At 40.6% G+C, this 7,500-nt stretch overlaps 2 protein-coding genes across 2 annotated transcripts in view; one reads left to right on the top strand and one right to left on the bottom strand.

Moving 5' to 3' along the window:
- Nucleotides 1-7,500, top strand: part of LOC127437111 (ribonuclease inhibitor-like) — a 481,472-nt gene that overhangs the window by 92,652 nt on the left and 381,320 nt on the right. The window lies entirely within an intron of this gene.
- The window catches only part of LOC127437618 (potassium voltage-gated channel subfamily KQT member 1-like), a 184,113-nt gene continuing 182,152 nt past the window's right edge, over nt 5,540-7,500 (bottom strand). Inside the window, exon 19 of the mRNA XM_051692649.1 lies at nt 5,540-7,500. This exon is cut by the window's right edge and continues 253 nt beyond it. The gene's annotated coding sequence lies outside the window, so the exon portion shown is untranslated.

Below are 7,500 nucleotides of genomic sequence, written 5' to 3'. Positions count from 1 at the left end.
AGATAACTTTATTTTCTGCACAGAGGCACTGCTGTTTCTCACGGAAGAGACGCGGCCAATGTGAACGTTCAATGTGACCACCTCACTCATGGAGGATGTGTGAACCCGGTGTTATTGACTCAACCAATGGCGTAAGTTTGGGGTGGGACTGTCTGTCTTCAGACCAGTGGAAAACAGAATGAGTTGCCTGACACAAAAATTACACACTTCAGATTTAAAGGAATATTCCAGGTTCAATACAAGTTATTGAATCACTGAATCTACCACGTACTGGTCAAACCACACACCCACAATGCTCTCTGGCTTTCATATCTACAGATAGCGTAAGTACAGCCTGTCTATACCATTCATTAGACGGGCCCACCTGCAGCCAATCAAAGGCTTTTATCAGCTAGCGCTCCTGAAGCATGCAGACCAAAACACAGAGCCTGAGCTCGGCACGCCGTGGCTGCTGAACAGCCTTCATTATCCGTTCAGCCACTAATCTGCTCAGCTATGCGTGAGAGCGCGGGGACTGACCCGCTGCAGATAGCTGCGCACCACCGTCAAAACCTTATTACACTGAGATGACATTTTAATGAAGACTTTTCAATAAACATTCCACAGAAAATATTAATATATGGCTTGAATTTAGTTCAGACAGTTTGCTTGCGGGATATCTAGCTGTAATCGACATTTTGGTTCTGCATTGTGACGCCACTTGACGTCCAATGTAAAATCTGGGTCCCAATGCAAAACCAGTTTAAACCATTTGATGATGGCCTGGGCTCCGCAACAAACATGCCAGTGTGTTTGTGTGTGTGTGTGTGTGTGTGTGTGTGTATGGCCCATCAGCCCTGATGTGGCATGCACTCGTGTGTTGGTGCTGTTGGTAGCAGCTGCCTACCCTCATTTCTCTTATTCTGCTCTGGATGGCCAAACCAGCCCGCACCACTGAAGTCTTTCCAGGGCCTGGAATCCTCCTGACGTCTGGACAAAATGTCAACAGCAATGCGACCCAGCTCACCACACAATCTTAAACCCAGACGTTTGCTCAATAACAACATCATGCGCTTCAATTCACCATCCCAGCAGCTGGTACAAGAGGATGGCATGGAGATGGGCACCAGTCTTTGGAGACAGACTGTCTCTTAAAGGTGAATTTGTCAAGTGGCCGCAGCTACAGTAGGATGGTGTAGGCAATTCTGACTTTTGCATAAAATATATGAAAAAGACATTCTGTTGTTGGCACAGAGCAGAAGAAATGTGATTGGTTTAAGTGTTCTGGGTGCTCCAGTCATTAAAGCGAACCAATTATTATTATTATTATTATTATTATTATTATTATTATTATTTTCATAATTGTTCATAAAATATTTTTACCTATCCCATCTTAATATGCAAAGGGGTTCAGTTTAGGGTTAGGTTAAATTAGGGTTAGATTAGGGTTAGGTTATCTTAATATGCAAAGACAAAGTGGTAATCTTTATGCCTGTTGCATATTTATAAATATCATGAGAGAACGAACACCTGAAGAAAGGCATCCAACAGATTTTGGGGAGAAACAACCTGAAATGTAAGAAATTTGTTATTGAAAATATTGATGTCCATTGCGCATTCATAAAGCAGGAAACGCGCAAAGACAAAGAACAAATCTTGATGTCAGTTGCATGTTTATGAGCATTACGAGAGTCGAGAAAATATCGTTCACACTGGCTCACATGTTCATGCAAAAACTTTTTTTGTTTAGCTCTAAAAACAACGCTCTTTTGTGAATGCATGCCAAAAATGCATAAAATAATTCTGGTGAGAAACAACCCGAAATTACCCTCATTTTTCAATTCTAACTTCCTTTGCCTGTTCATGCGTTCATGAGTGCATAAAATGCGTCTGTTTATTTATGTCTATTGCAGGTTTAATGAGCGTTACGAGAGAAGATCATAGAAGCACCACGAAATGACATGGTTGCTTTAGCAATTGCATTTTTTTCCTCACATTTGCTTTTATGACACTATTGCAATTTTTCATGAGCATTTTCAGAGAAGCTCGTTTACAATTGCTTGCAACAACAATGCAAGTTCTCACATGAATGGTCACCATTTGATCTTGTTGTAGACATTTCTAGACATTTTTCGAAATATCTCCCATTGCGTTTCAGGCTTGGTCCATGATCACAATCAAGTCGCTACCTCGAAGCCAATGAAAAACATGGACTCTTTAAAGAATCCCAAACTTCCCACAAAGTCAACAACTCTGGATCCTTCTCAACACTCCCCAGACAGTGTCGGGCATCTGCGACTAGTTGACTGGTGACTGCCGCCCTTCTGTGAAAAACAACAACAGCCGCCAGTCCAACTGTTTTCTGCTCGCCACTATTTCTAGCACACAGGAGGTGCAGCTGCCTACCTCCCCCACCCTCACACCTGTTCATTCCAATATCTGCTTTCATAGGACACCACTGGCCCTCTACGGGGCCCTGAGGCCACAGGTGGCCCCCCAGGAATGGGCTTGCCATCGGGTCAAACAGGCCCCGTTATAGAGTACATGGCTGGATGTAAAATGGCAACTAGTGATTGAGAAGCATTGTTGGCCACAATATGGCAAAACACTTTGCTAGCATAGCAATTTTTGAAAAGTTTTTGGCAAGTGGTACACTACAATTTAGAGAATTGTGCCCTTCTGTTTTAACAATCAGTACTGGCCTTACCAAAGTTGGAAAACCTGGAATGGCACAAGAAGGAAGCTGGTAAAGTGTCAAATATTTTGAAAGAATTCAAACCAGGCCTTTTACAAAACACCAAATAAGTTTGAACCAACTGAAAAGACCAGCTCATGACAACATGCATTTCCAGGTTGGTTTATGATGGTTTGTATTTGATTGGCCATAATTGTGGTTTGCTAGTTTTAGCTGGTCTCCGAGCCTGGCCAAGCTGGTGTTAATCTGGTCTCCCAACTTTACTAGCTGAAAAGTGGAAAATTTTTCTCCCCATTTTGGAATGCCCAATGCGCTCTAAGTCCTCGTAGTGGCGTAGTGACTCGCCTCAATCCGGGTGGTGGAGGACGAATCTCAGTTGCCTCCGCGTCTGAAACCGTCAATCCGCGCATTTTATCATATGGCTTGTTGAGCGCGTTACTGCAGAGACCTGTGGAGGCTTCACGCTATTCTCCGTGGCATCCACGCACAACTCCCTACGCGCCCCACAGAGAGCGAGAACCACATTATAGCAACCACGAGGAGGTTACCCCACGTGACTCTACCCTCCCTAGCAACCAGGCCAATTTGGTTGCTTAGGAGACCTGGCTGGAGTCACCCAGCACGCCCTGGATTCTAACTCACGACTCCAGGGGCGGTAGTCAGCGTCAGTACTCGCCGAGCTACCCAGGTCCCCTCTATTGTTTATGTTAACGTAATTACAACCTAGTTTCCACGGGACCAGAACCAGGGAGGGAAATGTATTCACGCTTCAATTGACGCAAATATGTCTCAGAAGGGATGCCGCTTGTCAGTAATTCGGCTGAATGGGGTTGATTTCAGGGTACATGAACTTTTGGATGCAACATGTTGATTTTTTTTTTGCTTGATCATGTTGAACTTTCCCTAAATGAATGTAAGCCTGTCACGATTATTAACTATAGTAATTGTCTGATCGTGATTATTTGATATACCCGTGGCTATTTGAGATAACCGTGATTGTGCACTTCAAATTTTAATCTAATTTTACTATCAAAAAAAGGAATTTTAAGTTAAGATTAAGTCACATTTTTCAGTGTTATTGCATTATGTGAGCATGATATAATATAATATGATAATATAATACACTGTATATATTATAATATAATATAATATTAAATTGGGGGCCTGGGTAGCTCAGCGAGTAAAGACGCTGACTACCACCCCTGGAGTCACGAGTTCGAATCCAGGGTGTGCTGAGTGACTCCAGCCAGGTCTCCCAAGCAACCAGATTGGCCTGGTTGCTAGGGAGGGAAGAGTCACATAGGGTAACCTCCTCGTGGTCACTATAATGTGGTTCTCTTGTGGCTCTCTCGGTGGGGCGCATGGTGATTTGTGCATGGATGCCGCAGAGAATAGCGTGAAGCCTCCGCACGCGCTATGTCTCCGCTGTAATGCGCTCAACAAGCCACGTGATAAGATGTGTGAATTGACGGCCTCAGACGCAGAGGCAACTGATTGCGGCGAGTCACTACACCACCACGAGGACTTAGAGTGCATTGGGAATTGGGCATTCCAAATTGGGGAGAAATTCAAAAATAATATAATATATTATATTATTTATTATGCTCACATAATGCAATAACACAGTATTTAATGGTGGTGGTGATTGTTTTTTTCTCTTGTGTTCCTCATTGGCTCTGACAATATACAAAGGAACAGAATATTATACAGTATATATATTATATTAGATGAAATAAAATTAAAGATTAAATTGACAGAAATGTGTGACATCTACCAGTTTTTTCTGTTTCTTTGCAATCTGCTTCATGATTGCCCTCAAACGTCACAGAGGCAGTTTACCATGCTGTCACAGATGTGAGTTTACATCCCTAATGCTTTTCCAAAAGGCCGATCTCCAAGGATAGAGGATGATGGAGCAGTTTGACATCAAAAAGCCTTTTGAAAGCACAGAGACCCTCTGTAAAGTCTCTATATGAAAGACCGACAGTGCTTCTCTTGTGCACAGCTGGGTCTGCAGACGCGACTCCTCTTCTCTCTCAAGGTCTCCGTCGGTGAGCTAATACAGTGCAGAAGAGACAAAAACAGAGCAACAGCAAACGTATAACACTTAAAACATTTAGGGTATATTCAGAATTGAGTCTTCTTTAAAAGAACTCTGTTTGATAACTCACCCTCGTGTCCTTCTAAATGCATAAGTATTTTTTTTTTTTTTTTTTGGTGAGGGAACACCACCAGGAAATCTTACAAGAATATTCACACAACTCAAACCAAAAAGCACCATAAAAGTTGTCTATATGACTTATATGTTATGCTCCATATCATATAATAGCTTTGTGTGAGGAACAGCATGAAATTCCCCTCCGCTGCAGCGCGCTAATCAAATATAAGATATGTTGCATCTGGTATGATGTCAAAACAAAAGTGTTCGCTAAGTTACTTGAAAAAGCAATCCACTACAATTACTTCAGTAAAATTGTAATCATATTACTTTACTGATAACTTCGAAATCGAAAAAGTAATAACGTTACATGTAACTTTTCTTTTAACTACTTTCTAAAATGCTTTTCATAAAAAAGGTTTTGTTTTTTGACTCAAAAAATTAATAAAATGTCTATATTTCCTTCATGTTCAATGTTACAGACAAGTCATGCACTCAATGCGTTACGCTACTTTTTGACTAAAAAGTAATCAGATTACACCCAACACTGGATGTCAATAACATTTGGTCACAAAACATGTGAGAATCAATGTATAGTTGACTTCGGGTACTCAAAAGTGTAAAAGGTACGCTTGCATCCATGCAGTCAAAATGCAACATGGTACATAATTAAATGCATATTTTATTTACATCACTGTTTTCTGGAGCGAGTGATTACAACAGATCACAGTTGTCATTCCATCAGAATATTTTCGCAAACCATTCAGCACTACATGGAAATAAATATAAGGCAATACCACAATATTTACATTTTCGTTTTTTTATAAAACTGTACAGTCATGTGAGCAATAGTAATATAATTCATTTTCTCAAAAAAAACCAAAAAAAAAAAAAAACAGTGCTTTTCACTGAGCTCCCCCGTTAACATCCAAAAACCAAGACTACTTCGAATGTTAAGAGCGTATGAAAATAAAAAAGGGAACCATTTATCTAGCAGTAACATTTTTCAGGTTCTTGGCTCCCGTTATGTAGTACGACTGAGGTAAATTTGATCATTTATAAAATTGATAGTTTCGGCTCTAAATTCTGATTGGAAGAGCAGTGTTGTAAAATTTAGATAAACGCACAGCTGTGCCTGGCAACCATAAGTAGCCTACAGTTAGGCCACGCCCACACCAATACATTTATATTTGAAAACGTATTCATTTTGCTATGTTTACATCCACAGTAGAATGCCATTTTCCTCCACCAAAAAAGGAGCATTTTGAGAACGTTCTCGATTGTACTTTGGAAAACGATGATGCTAGGAAATTGAAAATTGGGTTACTGGGCCAATTTGGTTGCTTAGGAGACCTGGCTGGAGTCACTCAGCACGCCCTGGATTGGAACTCATGACTCCGGGGGTGGGGGAGTCATGAGTACAGCATCAATACTCGCTAAGCTACCCAGGCCCCACTTGGATCATTAATATTAATACATTTAATAAATGTAATACATTTTTAATAATATTGCTGTTGACGCCATTTTATAAAAGCAATAAACCACTTGAAGCCATGTAATTTTACCATGGTTGAAGGGTTTTTAGTTCTAAAAACGCAGAGCCTCTCGTGACATTGCTTTTTTAAACAGTACATGAAAATTCATTGCCAACGGCCAACTGATGAACATGTTTTGTGAAAATTCCCAGCTCCTTCCTAATGAGGGGTTTGTGCTTACTGGGGGAAAAATACGGTGGAAGACTTCGGAAAACAGTCGACTGTTATAATTTGCCGTTTTTTTTTTTTTGTTCCATTAATCTCTCACTGGCTTTTCCTGTCAACTCACCTCACCTTTCAACATTTAATTATCTTGGATAAGTAAAACAATCAAGGATTTGCTAAAACAAATGCATCAAAAATGATCCTTTGTGGGACTAAAGAAGTGCTTGAGGGGAAAATAAGGTATTGTAGCGTTGTTGGAATTGTGACAGATGTGCTGTTGAAAATCTTGGCACTCTTCACAATGTCAACAGCCCTGAATAGCCTCTGTTCTCAGGGCGCTATTAAATTTAATCAGAATCTATGATGGGTGTTTTGCTGTTTTGATAAGCCATACCATAGCTATACATCAACAGCAGGTTTCATTCCCAAAACACAGGTTCACTGTTGGAGTGTACATTGCTGCAGCGATCCTTATTGTGTGTCCTGCATTGTTGCTGGAAAATACGCTGTTCTAGTCGCTTGGTGTGACACTGAAGCATCAACTATAAATCTATTCAAATAAAGAGCGAAATCTGAAAAGTATCTTTCGCAAAATGCAAAAGATTTGAAAAGTTTTAACTTGGACATTTTTGAGTTGGAAACCGGTACGGACACATTGAGAGCTTGCGAAAAGTTGGTTTCAACCGTCTGATTTCAACCTTTCTCGAAATGTACTTTTACGCTGTTTTAGTCGATTGTTGTCGAGCATGAAAACAAACAAATAAAGAGTAAAATACAGATGGTGTCTCTTGCTAAATGTAAAAGTTTTGGAGAGTTTAGCTTGGACATTGTTCAGCTGGGATATGAGAATGGACATCCTGAGAGACAGTCGAGATACATCCAGATTCATTCGTATTTGTCGAAAACAAACCAAAAAAGAACCTTCATGTCTTCCGCTAATCTGTAAACTTTGCCAGAGCTCTTCTCGA

This window comes from Myxocyprinus asiaticus, chromosome 48, assembly GCF_019703515.2.
Source record: "Myxocyprinus asiaticus isolate MX2 ecotype Aquarium Trade chromosome 48, UBuf_Myxa_2, whole genome shotgun sequence".
NCBI classification, from domain to species: domain Eukaryota; kingdom Metazoa; phylum Chordata; class Actinopteri; order Cypriniformes; family Catostomidae; genus Myxocyprinus; species Myxocyprinus asiaticus.
The sequence above is the reverse complement of the archived record's forward strand: the minus strand, read 5'-3'. Positions and strand labels throughout refer to the sequence as shown.